The 21,061-nt window shown below is 42.1% G+C and overlaps 1 protein-coding gene and 1 pseudogene across 2 annotated transcripts in view; one reads left to right on the top strand and one right to left on the bottom strand.

Moving 5' to 3' along the window:
- The window catches only part of SNAP25 (synaptosome associated protein 25), a 99,737-nt gene that overhangs the window by 15,306 nt on the left and 63,370 nt on the right, over positions 1-21,061 (top strand). The gene's annotated exons all lie outside the window — the stretch shown is intronic.
- LOC101951480 (recombining binding protein suppressor of hairless-like) lies at positions 7-5,326 on the bottom strand (annotated as a pseudogene).

The following is a 21,061-nucleotide window of genomic DNA, read 5'->3' as shown; positions in this document are numbered from 1 at the left end:
GTAACCCCTGCTTGCTTGGAGTGGCACATCCCCTAGAAATTGATTAGCCTGCTACAGCCTTGGCTAAGAGAGATGTGACATTTAGCTCCAGAGGTCCTAGGTTTGATCCCCATTGCCAACATCGCCATGAAACTGGATTATTTTCTCCTGGGAAAGGCACAAGTACATCCTTGCTGTATCTTTAAGGTAGAATACATATTTATGGAGCTGCGATGCTGGATCATCTGCCTCCAGTAACGCTGTCTCTTTATCCATTTTTCAAATAATCAGTCTTGAGAATGCCATGCCAGTATCTGAATGCTCAAGTTTGACAGTCTGTCCGTAATGAATGGAGCCATCTCTCCCTGCAAATTCCTCTCCCTCTATGTGCAAGTATCTGGTGCTACCTGTTCGGGATTGAAGTCTATTAAATAGTGCCACTTTTGTCCCTGATGCAATACATAAGTCTACATTTTTCAGTGATTGTTTCGTTTTAGAAGGTTTGGAGATTACTTTGATCCATTCACTGAGGAACACACCAATGTCACTATTACCAGAGAACATTTTTACTGATAACATGAAGTACTTTCTCTTGTCTGAGTCAGAGATGTCCAATGTTTTGGCTGTGCAATAGTTCTTTCCTTCCAAATTTAGCTGTTGCATTCCTTGGTCGTGGTGTCCTATTCCAATGAAAGCAGGTGGTTGTGACTCTTGTTCAGAGCAACCATCACATTCCCTTTGCTCGTTTTTTTTTTTCTTTTTTCTTCCATCCACTGCCCATACAATCGTCTCCTCGTTTCCTGGTTTTGGTACATGTCCTGAGTGCCTTGTTCAGGGAGATTCCAGGGCACTAGATTACAATAATCCAGCCTGTTCACTGACGTTGCAACACTATACCCTACAATTAATATTATTCTAATAGGGCCCAGGATGATTTGCTTTAGGAAACTGATATTGTTCCAAAAAATTAGGTGCTATGTATGCTTAGTAAAAGTCTTTAGTACTTGAATTTCTGGCTATGGAGCCTCTAAAAGGTATTAATCTATTAGGGTGTACAGGGCTCTCTCCCACTGGGTCTGATTTTAGCTTCAATTCTGGTTTAATCAGAGTCCTCTACTTTAGCTCAGCATCATAATCTGGGGTCACCATTATTCAGCCAGATTCCTAAAAATATCTGCTCTCTCTTCACAGGGGTGTGGTCCAAATCCCACTGATGTCAATAGAAGGATTCCCGTTGATTTCAGGGAGTGTTGTTTTGGGCGTTAGGCAATTAACTTTGCAAAGCATTTTTGTGGCCTGGTAGGATGAATCTGACATCCCTTGAGACTGCTTCCTAAACTGGCCAGTGCATTGACCCACAAAAGAGTCCTAATTGGACAGATGCTTGTAAACTTCCAGAATTTCTCTTCCTGAGCCCTAAACCTTACAGAGCCTACAAGGCAGAGTCCCAAGGCCTTTCTGCTAAACATGATCTCCACAGGGCTATGCATCCTATCAACACAAAGATTCCCCGCTGCTCTGTTAGTGATGGTAATATAGCATTCAGGCCTGTATATTTGCCTGAAATAGAATTTTGGGTTTTGCTTGCCCGTTTGACTTTTGATATTCTTATATCCTTACTAACATGTGTGAACAAAGTCACTGTGTGTTGCTTCTACCCAACCAGATGGGTTTGTTAGTATAATGAGAAGACTCTCACGGGTGTCTCCGAAGCACTAGGCTACTTGTGGGATGGTGCAGAGTATAGATCACCCCTTGCTCAGGACTATGCCTACAGGCATAAACAACAGCATAGTTGGCAGCTTTAAACAAAATACAGCTACACGTCTGCATGACATCAAGTTTCCAATCTGTGAATTAGCCTCTGGTGCCATTAGTTTTTGGCACAGCTAGAACCAACCTACATATACATGGATGTCTGCAGGAAGCCAATGTTTGCAGAGTACAACCATTGTATAATAGCAGCGTAGTTGTTTCTTAAACAGAGAGATTGAAACCGGTGAGTGAAGTGGTAAATATTGCCATCTATTCCTTGGAAATGCACATTTCCCATGCAGCTCGCAGTCGGGAAATCAAAGCAAGTCACCATTTGTAATTGTCACAAGGGAAAAATTGGACTTTTTCTTTAGCTGAAAAAGCAAATGAGCTGGGACCAAATATGGAAAAAGAATTATATTTCAAAGGATGCATATGTAGATATCTGTACAGAATCCTGGACGTGTTTTGGGAAAAGGCTTTGAATTAAAGTGTTGCTTCAGTGGAAACCATGATACAAAATGAAAAAGAGACTAAAAAGTGCATATAATAGAAGTGATCACATAAAGCTGCGCTGATAAGCAGTCACTCACAGTGTAGTTCCATTAGAGAAGATGATAGCTATTTGAAAGGTTATGTTTAGTAGCGACCTTGTGACTCTGACTTCCAGGCTGTTAAAAACTATTTGTGTGACTAACTGCGTAGCAGTGCTACTCCTTCCCTCCCTGTAATCCAAACCACAAACCGCCCTGGAACACCCAAACCACAAACCAGCCCCCCTACCTAATGCCACAGTCCCACATGGCTGAAGTAAGCAACGCAATGACCCGCAAGCGAAAGGAAAAATCAAACCCAAAGCAGGCTTGTAAGCTTTTTATTAGCAATGTGCTCATGCGCAGAGAAGAGGATTGCACAATCATGCTCTCCGGCGGGAAATTAAAAAAAAAAAGCAGAAGCCCCGCCCCTGGGAAACGCCCCCAAACAATCAACAAGCAAATATAGGCACAATAGAGCAATTACACAAAGAAAGAAGCCAAAATCCGCTTACTGTGAGCGGGCTTGGCAACATTCCAAGTCGGAAGGGATTGACAGTTATGGTCCTTAATCTGTAGCTGTAAACAATCTTCCAATGCAGGTTCCTTTGCAGCCTTTAAGTTCCAGTCAGCTGTGATAAGGAAGAAAGGCCTGGGATGCTTGCAGTTTGCTCCAAACCTGTTAGTAAGTTGTCTCATTAAGAATTAATCTCACAGCAGCGCTGAGAATCAAGAGCAATTGATTAGCAGTAATTAGAGTTGGCTGGAAAAAGGTAAATATTTCATGACCAATTAAAAAAAATGCATTCAATTTTTTTTCATGAAATTGTTCATTTTTCAATGCAAAAAGATTTTTTCTTTTTTTCCTCAAAATTTCCAAAACATTTCATTTTGGTGGGAAAAACAGTATTCTCTCTCTCCGTTTTTACTTGTTTGTCTTGTTTTCAGTGGAAAAAAAATAAATAAAAGTGAGAGAAAGTGGGGAATGGGAGAACTCTTGTCATTTATTTTGCAATGGAAAAAGGGGAAACAAGAAAAAGACTAATTTTTTTTCATTTTGTATTTTTATCAAAATGGAAACATTTTGAAGAAACAAATAGTTTGGCAAAACATTTAGATTTTTGTCAAGGCAGTATTTTCAAACATTTAGTTGAGTTTTAAAATTTTGACCCACTCTAATAGTAACTAGATGGCTCACCATAATCATTATGGGTCAGATTATGATGACTTTATTCACATTTAATAGTATCTCCATTGAGTAGTTAATGAGTGGTGTTACCTGTGGAGTTAAATGCCACCTAATATGAGTAAGGGTATTAGAATCTGGCTTTATAGTAACAACCAGGATTGAAGTACTATATGTTACTTATAATAAAATGGATGATATTTGTATAATAGGTTTACTCCTATCTATAAGAGATAATGGATGTTCTTTTTCCCCTCCATGGTGACACCCAGCATCATATACCTTGTCTCAGTCAAAATACCTATGCACATGTGCCAAGAGAACTTGAATTTTGCTCAGGCAGTGGGCTTTGACGGTTGGAAGACCAGGAACAAATTGTACCCATTTTCCATCAGCCAGAGGTATATTTCCAAGTCTGATCTCACAGCCAGGTGACTGCCTCCAAATGTTGGTGAGATAGGCTGCTGGGCTGGCACACTGTCAGACCATAAAAAGAAGAACAGGAGTACTTGTGGCACCTTAGAGACTAACAAATTTATTAGAGCATAAGCTTTCGTGGACTACAGCCCACTTCTTCGGGCTGTAGTCCACGAAAGCTTATGCTCTAATAAATTTGTTAGTCTCTAAGGTGCCACAAGTACTCCTGTTCTTCTTTTTGCGGATACAGACTAACACGGCTGTTACTCTGAAACTTGTCAGACCATACACACACAATTTGAAAAAAAGTGGTAGATATTTTGTCATTATGACTCGGTATTTAGGGCCAGCTCCTCAGGTGGCGTAATTCAGTGTAGTTACATTGCATCAAAGGAGCTATGTCAATTTAGACCAGCTGAGGATCTGGCCCATTTAGTTTACAAAAAAAATTGACAGAAGAAAAGGAAAAACGGGCAGTTTTAGCAGTTTTAGCTCAAGATGCAAGAACAAAAGACAGGCTGTGGAATTGCTCCTCCTTTATAAAGAAAGCTCAGTGTGTACCTGGGATGTGTATTGTAAAAGGAGTAATTATGAGTGCATTGAGAATAATTCTACACATATACTCACAATCACCCACAAAGGGCCAGATCCTCAGTACCGGCACACATCAGTGCAAAATCGCTGAAGTCAATGGAGCTATCCTGGTTAACACCAGCTGAGATCTGGCCCCCCAAAATGCATAAATATGTCCATATATGACATGTGTCTGATGAAGTGGGTATTCACCCACGAAAGCTCATGCTCCAATACGTCTGTTAGTCTATAAGGTGCCACAGGACTCTTTGTAGCTATGTACACATATTGGCCTGAAGGAGACAGAAAAAAAAGTTTGATTACACACTTCAGGTGAAAGCCTGACTCAGTTGAAGTCAATGGGGGGTTGCCATTGACTTCAGTGAAGCCAGGATTCCTGCTTTCATGTGAGTGAGAATTTGCTCAGGATATCATTCTGAAATGGCTGAATATGAATGAATCACTCCTGATTAATCAGCTGTTAAGAAGAAGTATTAAGCAGGGGGTGGGTTAGCCAATTTGCTAATCAGCGACTCAGTAACCACATGACCATCTGAAGAGAGCTACTTAAAGCATGACTCAGCTGTCGAAGTGGGAGAATGATTAGCACTGAAACGTTTATGTGGTGAATTTTCCCTTCTATTCTGGTTCATGAATTGCCTGCCACCAGATCATGATTTTCTCAGACTTACTTGTTAGTCAAAGTTATTTGCTGTGTAATTTCTGCAAATAATTTTTGGTCCTCAGATTGTTCATTGCACATATTCAAAATTTGAGCTGTGTTGCCTACTTTTAATAGTACATGAAAGTCACATGACACGTTTCGGTTCCCTGATTGGATGACAGTAACTCTTAGAATCAGGTTCCTGGTGCAAAAGCTCATTGTTACTGTAACAGAGTGGCCTGCCCCTTTTAGGGGCCAGAGGCCTGGGGCTACCCCAGCACAGTTCAATCAGCCCCTTGCCTGATGAGGATGGACTAAGGAGGTCAGGTGTTAGTATGGTGAAGACCTGGGCCTCTTAATAAAAAAGGCTTACGAGAACACAGAAGGAAGCTGATGAGGAACCCCAGGGAGGTGCCTGGATTCCTGTGGAAGACCCTGGAGTAGGATGTGGAAGTGGGGCTGAGACAGTGAGGCACTCCAGGGAAGGAGCCTGGGAGTCAGGGGTCTATCCCAGAGCCCAGAAGGGGCTGGGAACTGAGCCCGTAGAGCGGGCTGAAGAGGAGCCCAAGGCGGTGAAAGACCCGTTTATTTGTGTGAACTTTTGGTTGGACTTCTGTTACCTGGAAGGGGGTTAGAACTACACGTAACTTAGCTTGAGGACTAACTCATGGACAGAAACAGGCCATCAGAGGCCAAAAAAGCAATCAGCAGGGAGTGTTAGCGGCAACCCCCCCTGCAATGCCATGCACTAATGCCAGGGGGCATTAAGACCATGGGTGGAATTGTTTACCATTACAAATTCCAAATTTGCTTTCCAGGAATATCCTCCAATGGTCACTTATAATTTGCTGTTTCTACAAACATACCTGCCAGCAAACTTATTCACTAGAACTTTCATTGGAAGCAAAAAAACACAGGGGATGTGAATCTAGCATTATTTAGAGCCATCCGATGATACCATTAAAAAGAATATTGCAATTTCAGGAAGGTATTTTGGTCACATTCTCCCATATGAGGATACCAAGCCCTATTCTGCAAAAATAGCAATAGACACTTGAGATGCAGCCACCAGAGTACCACCCTGAGCAAGAAAAGATATTGAGGATGATGATTTCCCTGTTGAGATTATACCATGTCTTGCAGGAGTTTTAGCATCACTGAGAGATCTCCAAAAGGAAGATCACAGCACAACAAGGTCTGGTCTGCACTTAAAATTTAGGTTGATTGGAATAATACCTGATTAAAATTTGCTAATAGCTCAAAAACCACCTGGCTAACCAAGGGCATGTTAACCATTAAAGATATTATTGAACAGACAGTTTTAGCCTCCTTCACATATCTTCATGATAAATACCAGCTGCTGACAGAGCAAGGTCCTTTCTACAATAAGCTTTGACTCAAAATTATGAAGGAGCTGCGGAATTGTTGGCAGGCCACAAATAACACCCAACGTGAAGTGCAACTTAAAAAGTATGCTACCCAGAAACATTTTGTGGGTAACATATGCAAATGGCTGAACTCCTTGATTTATCCTATTGACTATCCCATAAAATAAAATGGGAGAAGAAGCTAACCATCTCCATTTCCTCTGACGGGTGGAACAATGTCTGACACAATATATATAGGTTTCAGAGTGGTAGCCGTGTTAGTCTGTAACAGCAAAAACAATGAGGAGTCCTTGTGGCACCTTAGAGACTAACACATTTATTTGGGCATAAGCTTTCATGGGCTAGAACCCACTTCATCAGATGCATGGAGTGAATTAGGCCTGAATAAAGACTGGGAGTGGCTGGGTCACTACAAAAAAATAATTTTCACTCTGTTGGTACTCACACCTTCTTGTCAACTATTGGGAATAGGCCACATCCACCCTGATTGAATTGGCCTCGTTAGCACTGACCCCCAACTTGGTACGGCAATGCCCATTTTTTCATGTGCTGTATATTTGTATCTGCCTACTGTATTTTTCACTCAGTGCATCTGATGAAGTGGGTTTTAGCCCACGAAAGCTTATGCCCAAATAAATTTATTAGTCTCTAAGGTGCCACAAGGACTCCTCATTGTTTTTACAATATACACAGAACATCCTGTTCTCTGTTTTTGCGTTTCTTTCAGAACAAAATTCTAAATAGATATTACTGGACTTCTGAGTGTTCGCATACAGCTGGATTCACCCCGCATAGAAAATGTTAGAGATATGACAGCCCCCATGCAAACCTGTCTCATATAATTTTTGAATGTCAAAGTATATCCACATTTGGGAAGGAAGTGTTTGATGCTCTATCTAAGGAGACTGGGGTCAGGATTTCCCCCATGTTTGTGTTTTGGGCATTCTAGAAGATCTACCCTGTTTGAGTCATGCCAGGAAATAGATTGCTGCAGGACTTATAGTGGCCAAAAGAGTCATTTTATGAAAACAGTAATCTGCTATTTCCCCCCCCACCACCACCACCACATTGTTTGATTGGCTAACTGTGCTAACCAACACCACGCTCATGGAAAAACTGACATTAATCTGTAGAGGCACAAGATCCAGCGATGAAGACACTTGGTCTTTCATGAAAGCATTACAAACTGACTCCAGGTAGACTGGGCTTCTGATGTGTCTCCCTTTTTTTCTTTTGGTGGGCATTGTTAGGGAATTACTTTTCATAACATGCAGGAGTATTTATATCTGAATATTTCATACTGTGTTATTGTTACAGCCATACTCCTGTTGCGTTTTCTTTGTCATTATATTTGAATCTGTCAGTATGGATATATTCAAACTTCTGAAAAATAAAATGTAAAATCTTTATGTCATCATAGCTATGTCGTTCACAGGTGGGAAAAATCCACACCCCCACGCAATGGAAGAATGCTTCCTCGCTTGGTGTTTCTACAGCCACAGAATTACCCTTTCTGTCAGTGTAGGCTCCATCTATGCTATAGAGTTATGTTGGCATAGCTACGGTGCAGGTGCATTGCTATAGAGGTTGAACCTCTCTAGTCTGGCACCCTAAGCACCTGACCGATGCCAAACCAGAGAATTTGCCAAATCATGGAAGGTCAATATGTATCGAGCAGGTCTCTTTTTATTTATATCTCGCCGAGGTGAATAAACGGAACAACGCTTGCAACGCCGTCTACCCAAGGCTTACCGGCTCTCTTCATAACAAAGTGTTAGTGTTGTTACACAATTTTACTGTATTGGCACAAGGAAATAAGTAGATAAAGCATAAAAAAACATAAAATAAAATCATGCCGGACCATAGATGTTGCCGGACCAGAGTGTTTCAAGTACTACGATGTAAACAGAGCTGGACAAACAATGAAAAACCAATGAAAAAAATTAAAATTCTGAAGTTCTTTTTATTTTGGAAGGTTCACAGAAGACATTTATGATTTTTTTTAGCATTTTTTTCAATATCTTTTCATAATTTTAATTGAAAACATTGAAATTTAGAATAAGTGGTGTGGGAGAAGGGAGTTTTGGCAAACAAAAAAGTCAAATGTTTTATAGCATTTTTTAATTTACAAAATTATGAAAAAATATTGGGTAAAAAGCATATATAGTTTGTTAAAAAATAAATGATGGTGATTTTGGACTCTCATTTTGGAAAATGAGGCCATTTTTCAATGATCAAACTTTTTGTTTGAAAAATTTCTACCAGTTCAGATGGATGCATCCCATTTAGGACTTGGGGTGGGAGGTGAACTGCAAGAAGAGAAGCCAGTGGTTCATGTGTCCAAGTCACTATGCATAAATCGCAAAAGAGGTGTCCAGCTGTGCACACTTCTCTCAGTATGTGCAAGGGGGGAGTTACACAGGAGTCTGACCATATGTCTTTGGTGGCAAATCATGCAAAAATAAATTGTGGCAGTTCCCACAAAGCTAAAAAGAATGATGGAGAAATGCAATGCTGTAATTAAACACAGACCAGGAAAGGATTATCAGTTGCTGATATCTTAAGCAGATTGTCTCGAGCAGGGCAGGACAAGATGGAGGAGTCATTTGAGGAACTAATTAATTCCTCTAACAGGTTACTTGTGTTGGACCAGAAACTGACAGAACTACGGGGTGCCACTAAGCAAGACCCCATTTGTCCACATTGCTGGAAAATGTCCTGGCTGGTTGTGACAATGCGGTTCTGGCGGAACCCAACTGAGAGTGCCAACTCAGGACAAATTGCTCAAATAGGGCAGTTACAGCCCAAGGCTGGGGTTTTTTCCACCTCTAAGGCAAACCAAACCAGCCAGACTAGGAGGACTTCAGTCTCACCCCCTGGCTAACCGCAAGTCTCACAAGCAATCTCCTTAGACACTCCAGTTTCCCAGTATTACCACCAGTGCCACTCGTTATGGGGACAAATGGTTATGAAAACCAGTACCCCAGTAAAAGAAAAAGGTTCTCCTGATCCCAAAGGACCAAGCCCCAGACCCAGGTCAATATACAAATCGGATCTTACCCACAAATCACGCTGTTGCCAATCCTTTAGAATCTAAAATCTAAAGGTTTATTCATAAAAGGAAAAAGATAGAGATGAGAGTTAGAATTGGTTAAATGGAATCAATTACATACAGTAATGGCAAAGTTCTTGGTTCAGGCTTGCAGCAGCGATGGAATAAACTGCAGGTTCCAATCAAGTCTCTGGAATACATCCCCCGCTGGGATGGGTCCTCAGTCCTTTGTTCAAAGCTTCAGCTTGTAGCAAAGTTCCTCCAGAGGTACGAAGCAGGATTGAAGACAAGATGGAGATGAGGCATCAGCCTTATATAGTCTTTTCCAGGTGTAAGAACACCTCTTTGTTCTTACTGTGGAAAATTACAGCAAAATGGAGTCTGGAGTCACATGGGCCAGTCCCTGCATACTTTGCTGAGTTACAAGGCGTTCTCTCAATGGGTCCATTGTATAGCTGATGGTCCTTAATGGGCCATCAAGCAGGCTAGGCAGAGCTAATCTCAGCTTGTCTGGGATGTCACCCAGAAGCATAGCATAAGTTTGCCATACAGACAGTATAGAGCCAATATTCATAACTTCATAACTTCGACTACAAAACTGATACACACATATAGACAGCATAATCATAACCAGTAAACCATAACCTTGTCCTAGACGCCCCATTTGACCCCCTTTATACAAGATTTGCATGCCACTACAGGACCTTGGTTGCAACAATGATCTATACGGTCCCAGTTTATGTCAATAACGTCACACTGGTCAAAAGGAAAACATTAATAAATGCCATGGCTTTAGGGTGACCAGATAGCAAGTGTGAAAAAATAGGGACGGAGTGGGGGGTAATAGTTGTCTATGTAAGAAAAAGCTCCAAAAATCGGGATTGTCCCTATAAAATCAAGACATCTGGTCACCCTACATGGCTTTTGAACCTGGTGGTTGTTGGCAAGTCCAGGTGGGTTACCACCACCTTTCATGTCTCTACAGCTAAATATGGGGGGAACCTCAAAGCTTGTTTCTTTTGTAACATGGGAGGTGGATAGTATGGAAAAGGCTGAGAACTGTGATGATTTCCACAGTAACATCCCATAGGTAGAAAATTGTTATGGAGGATTTGATTTTTAAAAGTCCAAAGTTTGTGGGTTCGTGATCACCGAGACTGAACGTGACAGAGAGGCACATCGGATTAGAAAACTACACATAGAGGGCCAGAGATGGGTTGATAGCGGCTGTGTGAATGCAGGAATTAAAGATGAGATCCACCAATTCAAGCATTGTAATAGGAATGCTGCTGGGCCTTCTCTCTCCCCCAGGAAGGAGAGAGGGTATGCATGCAGAATGCTAATAGTCACTGGCACGGTTGCAGCCAAATTAAGCATGCTGAATTCCTACCTGGTACAGATGGACACTGGGGGAATGTTCAGCTGTAATTGTGGACATTTGCTCACATCACAGGAAATCAATCCTTTTCCTTTGTGATTATAACTCAAGATGCTCTATTTCCAGACCAGATGTCAGTTTTCTTAACCATTTTACAAACATCTTTGACCATGCCTGAAGTTTTGCAGCCCAAAATTCACAAAGAAACCAAGAGACAGACAAGCACGGTTGTATGCTATCTGGGCTGATTGTATTGTAAAAGCACAGGAGAGATTCAGTCTATGAACATTTTGTAATGAAATTAATACTGGAATAATATAAGATGTTAAATAGTGATGTTCTGAAATACTCAGTAGAGAGAAATGTCAAGTCCATGGAAACTAGATATACAACATGTTTTCTTGTTCTTTTTCTGAGAAAGGGGAGTAATATTATTCTCACCAGATGGCATTATTACAGATCATTTTGCTAGTGCAGAAGTAAGAGTTAGCTCTTGGAGGAATGTTTATTCCCGGGCAAGTGAACAAAATGAGGTGAACTCTCTGCTCATCTTAACTTCTGTCTTGCTTCCGCTTGACCTGGGATCTCTTCGGTAAAGGAGATCCTAATCTCACTGGCCCCTCCAAGCACAATAAATTCTTAGTGGTTTGATTTTAAAGAACCATAATGTCACTGGAAACCTCATATACATTTTGGAGGGGCAGGGGGATTCACAATGGATGTCCATGAAACCAGGGAACTGTGTGCTGTGTTTTCAGGACACTTCTATCTAGGGAGATTGAAGGCTTCATCCAGTAAAGGAGACTGACAGGCCGCATGGCATTTTTAAAGGAGATTAAAAAAAAAAATGCCTGGTATAGTTTGTCATCAGTCTTTAATAAAATAAAACAGGGCTGCTTGCTTTCATGGCAGCAAATTATAGACGGGTCTCTGTATCCTTTACTACCTTATGCCACAAAAAGTAAGGCTCACAGTGGGTCTCTGGGATCAGTGGGAACGACTTGCAGAGTAAAGTACTGACCAGTGTGAGTATGTGGGGCGGAATTCCACCCTCCTTCAGTTATACAACAGGACGGTCTGTGCAGTTACACTGCACAGGGGTCAGTCATCTTTTCCCCTCTTTTTCCTATCCACTGCCTTCCTCTGCTGCTCTCAATCTACATGCGCTCTTCGCTCCTAAGGAAAGCTTGCCACTCCAGCATGTTTGTATCTCTGGAGTGGTAACAGCAAGGAGCAGTATTTAGAGCACAAGGGACTAGACGGGAAGGATGGCCTTGTGGCTAAGGCCCTGGATTGATGCGCAGGAGCAGTGGATTCAATCCCCCGCTTTATTACTGAGCTCCTGGGGTGAGTCAAATGGGGTCAGACTCTCACTTGGTGTACACTGGTGCAGTTCCAGTGAGAAGATAAGTTGATTTATACCAGCTGAGGATCTGGACTTTAGTAATGTTGACAGGACGGTGTGATTGCATAGCCTTGAAAATGGTGCAGAACCAGGCTTCTGCCATGGAGTTCAAAGGCCTCTGAGGAGAAAACCTTTCCCTTCTCTCCTTGGCAGCTTTACCGCATAGCCTCTGGCCAGAGCAGGGGAAGTGTGCAGACTGATGCTCCAAGTACAATTCCCGGCATGACCTTCACTGCTTGGGGAAGGGAGAGAAACAAAGGGCAGTTGTGGCTGGAGGCTCTACTGTCCAGAAGCCTGCTGGAAGGCCCACATGAACTCATCAACATTGGGTGGAAGTAAACACAAAACACATTGCACGTGGGAGGAGAAATTCAGACAAGAAAATGGTTCTGTGGAGAGCAAGACAGTGCTTTGGTTCGAGTGACTTTGATTTCAGATTATTAAGGAAAAAATGCATTGAAACAACAAAGATCAAAAGCAAAGTCACCACGAGAGAGAGCATGGTGTGTGTGTCTCATCTGAAACCTGCTGTATCACACCGCCGCACAAAATGGCAGTCCTAGAAATGCGTCGGATATGGGAATAGAGTAGTATCCCTTTAAAGCATTTGTGAACTACCTAATAGTAACACTCACTGTGTTCTATCTTTTAGAAGCTGCCAGAAACCAGTCACAGCAGCAGTATGGATGCAGTTAGGCCTGGCATGTTTGTGTATATTTAGTAAATGTAGTGATTTGGGTGCCAGCTGGGCCATTGTGGTTTCTTCATTTTGCTTCTGGTATATAAAGAGCAAAACCACAACCCAGTGTAAAGGTACAGTGTGCAGAAAAGTAATTGCTAACAGCTATGCAGCTTCACGCTCCCTAATGGGAAGGGCAAGAGTGAGTAGATTCTACCACTTCCCCGATAAGGAGCCCAATCTGCACCCCTTTCCCTCCCAGCTGCCACACGCTCCCAACCAGAGACAGACACTTGAACTGTCCCCAGGAGTGTGAAGCAAGGCACTCGAATTTCTCCAGCACTCGATCCTGCAGCAAACTACAAATTCTGCTGTAGCTAAGAACAAAGTCCAGAGCAAAATGTTTTGCTGCATTAAATATTTAAATGGCTACCACTATATATACTGTATGGTTATGCCTCATCAGATTTAATACAACAGACACCTCTCTTTCTGAATCTGTTCCCTGCCGCCACAGAAATTACAGTCACCACCGCATAGGTGCCCTCACAGTGGGTCATAACTGCAGAATTTAGACCCAGACTGACACCCACAAATCAGTCCTTGAATATTTAACTAGCAATAATACTTATGGGTTCTTAGCCGCTCAGGCCCTGCCCCAGCCCATCCTCTCCAGTGACAAAAACCCCTTTAAGGGTGTTCTGGGGGAGGAAATCTCTTTGAGGGTTGTCTGAAGCCAGGTTGCCAGAACTCCACCTCACAGCAGCTGCCCCCTGAACCCTACAGGAGGGTTCCAATGAAATCTCCATAGAGAAGGGGTTGTTTCCCCAACAAGCCCCTCCCACTTCCTCCACAGCTCCTTTAAGTCTCTGCCCCCTCCCCAGCGCAGCACCCAGACTCACAGAGGGACCTCCCTGGAATCTGCAGGAGGTTGGAGAAGATGTTATGAAGGCAGCTGCCCCTCCTCCCTCTCCATTTTCCAGGTCAGGTAGGAGGTCATGCTGGGAGGATAGTCTCAGTGTTGGAACTGACAGATGAGCTGATTGCAAGGGAGAATCAGGGAAACCAGCAGGAGAGAGAGAGGCAATATATTGTATTCAGTACTGTGTATTGAATCTGACCTGGCACTGGGGGGCAGAGAGATACTGCTGAGTTCTCAGGCTCCTCTGAGAGGAGGGGTGAGGGGGACGATGATGGTTTGCAATATACTTACATTTACAGGAAGGGGATGTGCCATTTTCCCTGGCAAATACCCTAGTTCCCTCACTGCAATAAATTCACAAACAGGATTATTTTATTTAAAAGTCGAGCATGCACTCCCACCTTCACCCCTCTGATTCCTTACAATAAATCACACACCTCTACTCTGTTCCGCTCGAGGTCATCTGGCAGTGCGGCTTGTTCATTTGTCTCCAGATATTTCATGATCCCATTGGACAAGACTCGAGAGGCTTATAATTACAAGCACGCTTGTTTTATTTGCATTATTGCATAAAGTGACTGGTTTAGGCTGGGATGTTCCAGAATATGGTCCTGCCTTCATACTGGTAGTGTGCTGTGAAATATGTGTCAAGCCACTGACCCTTGGCTGTGTGAAGCCCGTAATGACTTTAATTGACATAAATATTTTTATTTTTCCGGCAATGACAATTTGTATATGCTTAAAACGAGAGGTTTGTAATCTACCAGATGCTCCCCAGGTCAAATGTCCTTGAGAATGCCCTTTAGATGTATTTGTAAAGCTTAAGAGAGTAGAATCACTTAAAGCTGCAGTCCTCAATTCACCGTAAGGTCAAGTGTGGAGGAGGCTGCTGTACTGAAAGATCTTTAACATTGCTTGGATTTTCTGCAGCGTGCCACCAGGGACTCTGATCTCAAAGGGAGGAGGTAATCATTGTTTTTTTTTTCTATTGAAAAATAAATGTCATCATCGTGCAAACAGTCCAGCCTAAAACATCTGAATTAAACAATACTATGTGAAGAGAGCATGTTCTATCTGAGGTATGGAATTGTTTTTACCATTCAGATTGTTCTGCTGAGGAGCCAGAGGGCAGGTCTACACTAACCCCCCAATTCGAACTAAGATACGCAACTTCAGCTACATGAATAACGTAGCTGAAGTTCGAAGTACCTTAGTTCGAACCTACCTCGGTCCAGACGCGGCAGGCAGGCTCACCCGTCGACTCCGCGGTACTCCTCTCGCCGAGCTGGAGTACCGCAGTCGACGGCGAACACTTCCGGGTTCGACTTATCTCGTCCAGACAAGACGCGATAAGTCGAACCCAGAAGTTCGATTTGCTTGCCGCCGAACTATTGGGTAGTGTAGACCTACCCAGAGACCCTCTGATTCTCTCCACAGGCATTTAGATTATGCAACATATGAGGAAAAGAGATGTCTGCTTTAGATTTCCATTGTTGCAATAGAAGTTTAGGGTCTGATTCTGCTACCCTTGCACATGTGAGTTCAACAGAAGTCAGTAGCACAGCGAATCAATATTGTTTGGTCAGAAAAATTTTTTAATCAAAAAGGCCTTTGTTTGTGGGAAAAAATGTTGTTTCTTCCAAAATTTTTCAGTTTTTGACCAAAACCAAAACCCTCAAATATTTTTTGGTTTTCAAAAACCGAAAACAAAGAAAAAACGAAGTATTTTTTGCTATTGTTGAAAACCCTAAAAATTTTTGCTAAAAATACAGAAAACACTTACCATTTTCCAACTAGCTCTAGTCAATTGGAAGTCAATCAGATTTTTTATGTAAATAAGGATTATGTAGTTAAGTGGTAAAGAGTCATGGGTTTGGGCCTGAATGCTGGAATTTTCAAGGCGCATAAGGGAGTTTGCTACCCAGATCCCATTGATTTTCCTTTGAAAAACCCAGCTATTATTTGTAAGCCTTGCACAGTGCTTGTATAACTTCACCAGACAATGTATCAGCATGCTGCATTTCATCTATTCACAATTCCTAATGCATTGCCATTATCTTTTCAACACAACAAAATGTGTATCTATCTATTACTTAGAGACAATAGTGTGGATTTACATGGAGAGTTGCAAAAAGGAAGACAAAAGAAAATAATGTGCAAAATATGAAATAAATGAAGTTTGAGATTTTAATCCCACAGAAGTAAGGAAATTCAGAGTGAAGGTCCCCACTGCTATCTTTTCTCTCTCCCCCTTTGTGTGCGTGCATTACAAACAAGGTCTTTCATCACATGACATATGTTCAGCAACATGCTATACAGAGCATATGTGCAGCTGTTCATCTTATCCCTACCCACAGCAGCTTATTAATGCCAAAATTAAATTAATTAATTGCATTCAAAAAACTAAAATCAAAGCAATATCAAGGGTAAAGGCCCAATTCTGTGAAGAGACTTGGCACTTAGCCATGTTGCAAGACTGGGCACTAAGATTGCTGAGTCAATGTTAATTTGGCTGCATTGCACATTCTGTATATTTCAGTGGTTCTCAAACTTTTGTACTGGTGACCCCTTTCACATAGCAAGCCTCTGAGTGTGACCCCCCCCTTATAAATTAAAAACACTTTTTATATATTTAACACCATTATAAATGCTGGAAGCAAAGCAGGGTTTGGGGTGGAGGCTGACAGTTCGCGACCCCCCATGTAAGAACCTTCTGACCCCCTGGGGGGTCCCAATCCCCAGTTTGAGAACCCCTGGTACATTTTATGGTACTATATTCATTGATAACCTAACAGCTAGTCTGTTCCGCAATGCTGGTTGCCAGGAGAACATCACCCCAGTGCGCCACTTTCTGCACTGAACTGGACTCTGTATTCATTAGGGAACCAAAGTCTCTGTCCTGATATTCAAAGCCTTCCATGGGACTGGCCTTAGCCACATTAGAGATTGCCTCTCCCTCAACAACCGTAACTTCCCACAACAATTATGCTCCATTGGAATAATGAAACTATTGGCCAACAGGGAGAGACTTGGGAGCATAGGAGACAGAACTTTCCCAGGAGCAGAACCTAAGCTATGGATCTCACTCCCACAAGAGATAAGAATCTCTCCAGTTTCAGAACATTTCTTTGACTCCGCTTTCCATGCTCACCTACACCCAGGGCCGCTGAGAGCGGGTTCGGGCCCCGGTGAAAAATATTTTTCGGGCCCCCCAGCAAGGGCAGACCAGCTAAACAGGGCCAACAAGGGGGGGGGGGAAGCCGGGCCCAGAATTTTTTCAGGCCCCCCAGCAAGGGCAGACCGGCTAAACAGGGCCGACAAGAGGCGGGGGAAGCCGGGCCCGGAATTTTTTCAGGCCCCCAGCAAGGGTGGACCAGCTAAACAGGGCCGACAAGAGGGGGGGAAGCTGGGCCCGGAATTTTTTTGGGCCCCCCAGCAAGGGTGGATCAGCTAAACAGGGCTGACGAGACGGGGGGGAAGCCAGGCCCTAGGCCCCCTTCCGGACCGCCGGGCCCCGGTAATTTGTACCAGCTTCCCTCCGCTCTCATCAGCCCTGCCTACACCCAATATAAAACAGCCAATCAACAAGAAAGGAACCTCTTAACTACTTCTTCAGTGTGGGGGGAGAGAGAGAGAGTTATTGTAATGACGAATATTAGTTACTTGTTAGAAACTCAAAATTCTGTGGTGATGGAGACTGATGAGGCTATTTACATACCTAACTAGCTAGCTAACTAGATCAAAGAGTAATATGCTAGGGTTTCGTTTTGCAAATGAAGGAGGATTGAAGAATACCATATATGTGCTACTTGGCCAGTTTACTGGTACTGGAGCAATCTTACCTTTTAGAACTTCCTCACTCCTGAGTGCTTGAAGTCACAGCTTTAACATGATGCTGATTTTCTTTCTTTCATTAATACATCAAATGTATGCTTAATAGAATATCTCCTATTGCTTTTCTATTCCCACCCTATTGATTGATTGGCACATGTATCCATTACCTTTCCTATACCTACGCATTTGCAATCAGTGGTGTCCTCGTATTTTTTTCCTGCCCAGACATGCTGTGTGACAGCAGAGCTGAGAGTGCCCAGCTTCTATGTCATGGAGTTTGCCCTGTGGTCTCTATCTGTAGCTTTGTAAACAAGGATGCCTGTTAATCCCAGTAGAACTCCTAGTCTGACTCATGTTTTATGCCACTCTGGAGACAGTTTTATTGATAGACTTCTGTCCTGGGGCCAAATTCTGCTCTCATTTATACTTAGGCTACATTTTTATCAGTAAATGTCAGTAAACATCAATTTCACCGAACATGCAAACCGATGAAAAAATACTTCCATCAATAATCAAAATTTACAGATAGGCAAAGTAAGAAAAATGTTGGTTGAGAACTTACTGGAGTTTAATTTAAGAATTTTTACTTTGTATATTTTGACAATATACTTTGTATATTGTTGACAATTTGTGTTTTGGTTACGAAGCTTTATATTAAATCTCGGTGTCTATTGTCATTAAATAATTATTGTCTGATCCTCCATAATTTTGCACAACTGTGAACATTTAAATCGATGAACATATAACATAAAATGCTTATAATTAAACATCAGTTTTATCCGTCAAAAATATTTTTTTAAATCTAATTCTGCCACGTCTATTTATACTTTTGCAAATCCAGAATAACTCCATTGAAATCCAGACTGACTCTGGATTTTTATCAGTGGAAAATGAGAGCAAATTTGGCATAATAAGTATGAATCTGGATGTCTTTTAGGGGTCTATGGGCTTGTAAAACAAGCACTGTTCCATAGCTTAAAAAAGTCAAAACAGCTGTTACTATTAATCTAACAGAAGAAATGCTTTATTCCTTCATGTTAGCATCACTCCTTATAATGCCTCTAGTCCTAGAGGCCCAAATTCTGCCATCACTTACATCCATGTAGCTCCCACTGACATCAGTGAGATTTTTAAGGGTTTAAATTAGTGAAGAATTTGATCTTTCTTTTATAGTCAGTGAAGCAAACTTTCTTTGTCCTCAGATGTACAATGCACATTTTGCTCCCCAGGCTGAAAATGCTAGCACTGACCCAGTCTCTTCATTGGCTAACTTATAGGAACACCTAAGCAAAGAGTTCACTGGTATTCATTTACTTGACAGATTTCGACATTTTTTGCAAATTGTCCAGAGCTGGTCCATTTTTTTTTTTCAGACTTAGCTGAAACTCTTTGCTGAATTAGTTCTTGGAATAATTCTGTAGATTGTTCATGAGCCATTTCACTGCTGTCATTCACAATCCAACATCTGAGGTGAGTTGGTTAGGTTTGATTGGACAAATGCTGTAAGTCACATGGTATTTTATCTGTTCTCTGACTGGGCAAGTGTATTGCTTACAATGAAGTTTCCTGCCATTTTCACATCCCCACCTTTTCTTCTCAGCCAGAGGAGCCATTTGGTCATATCATGGTCATTTCTTTCTGCATGTCCTCTTCTGAGTAACTCCCTTGCCTGGGTATGCCTCTCTCTCTGCACCATTTGAACATAGTGAGTAGTGGTTTTTTGTGAAACTCCCCATTTTCTTTGGTTGATAAGAAAACTTGGTGTGCTATAAAAATGAATGAAACGAAGATCCCCTTTGGATGTCAACAACAGTTGTACCCGCATTTCTCAGGGCAGACTTAGGCACAGAGCATTTATTGGGTTTTATGGGGATTTCTGCTTCATCTTTTCCCTTTGGAGTACATTGCCATTCGTTTTGGTCACACTGCTGGGACACTGGGCTCATCTAAACTTACCTGGGGATCGACAAGTGGCGATCGATGCATTGGCAGTTGATTCAGCAGGTCTAGTGAAGACCCACAAAATCAACCACAGATTGCTCTCCCATTGACTCCTGTACTCCACTGGATCTAGAAGAGTAAGGAGAGTCTCTCCCGTCGACATCTCATAGTGTGGAGCCCGCAGTAAGTAGATCTAAGCTACGTCGATTTGAGTTAGGCTATTCACGTAACTCAAATTGCATCGCTTAGATTGACTTTCCCCTGTAGTGTAGACAAGACCTAAGAGTCAGTTCTTATTTACTGTATTTACATGATCTAAATTAATCCCACAGCCAACTGTTAAACTGAACCTGATAGGGCGTGAGCAGCCCGTCTCAGTACAGTCCATGTGCGCCTGGGTTTTCCCCTGAAGATTGCATCACTGCCTCGTTTAATCTTTTCATCTCAGTAATTAATGAATATAGTCTTTGTCAGGGAAAGAAAAGCAGCTGCGGTAACTTTTACTCTTTTTCTTTCAGGGCAACATCTGCGGTTTGATTAGACCTCAGTGCAAGATATCAATTGTAATGCAATCATAAAGGTTAAGGAAGGGGCAAAATTCCCAGGAAAAATTTGGCAAACATTATACTAACAAATAAACCCATTAGCCTGCTTTATTGAGAAAGGACAGCACCGTTCTGGATCATTGTGCATGTCTTTGCAGGTCTTAATTCCCACAAGACCATGTGCAAAATGGAATGAAAGCAACTAAATAAAATCTTACATGCAGAGGGAAAGATTTTGATCCTCTGTTAAAACAATTTGAGCAGAAATGAATCTGCAACCTCTCAGTTAATCTACCAATCACATGATTGACAGTGATGGCCTTGAGGCACAATCCAGCCTGTTGTTGTTTAGCTGATTGGTTTTCTAAAAAAATGCCACCGACAAACACACAAAACCCCAGAGTAGACGTTGTGCTTTTAGATTAATACAGCATAAATCTTCTCATGCAAGGCTGAGGAATCTTTGGCATACTAAAGCTTGTACATCTCCATCAGCCTAGGAAGACTGAAAATGTAGTTCGTGGAAGGAGAGGTGTCTAAATCAACCTCGGAAGGCAGTAATAAAAAATGACAAGTTCTCCCATGCTGCAGCAGGGAAAGCCACTGTGCGTTTGTTTGGCCTATTCATATTTATACTACTGGGTACTGAGAAGTGAGAGGCAGCTAGGTATTAGTCACAAGTATGAATCAGAGAGCAGCAGTGTGCCTTGGAACTGATTGAGTAAGTATCACAAGGCTGTGGGGTACTATTAAATATTCCTGTGGCTAATATAATTTTTTACTCAGCCTGGAAATGCCAGAGGCTTTCAA

The sequence above is a fragment of the Chrysemys picta genome, chromosome 3 (assembly GCF_011386835.1).
Source record: "Chrysemys picta bellii isolate R12L10 chromosome 3, ASM1138683v2, whole genome shotgun sequence".
NCBI classification, from domain to species: Eukaryota; Metazoa; Chordata; order Testudines; family Emydidae; genus Chrysemys; species Chrysemys picta.
Note: the sequence above shows the minus strand (reverse complement) of the source record. Positions and strands in the feature narration are given on the sequence as shown.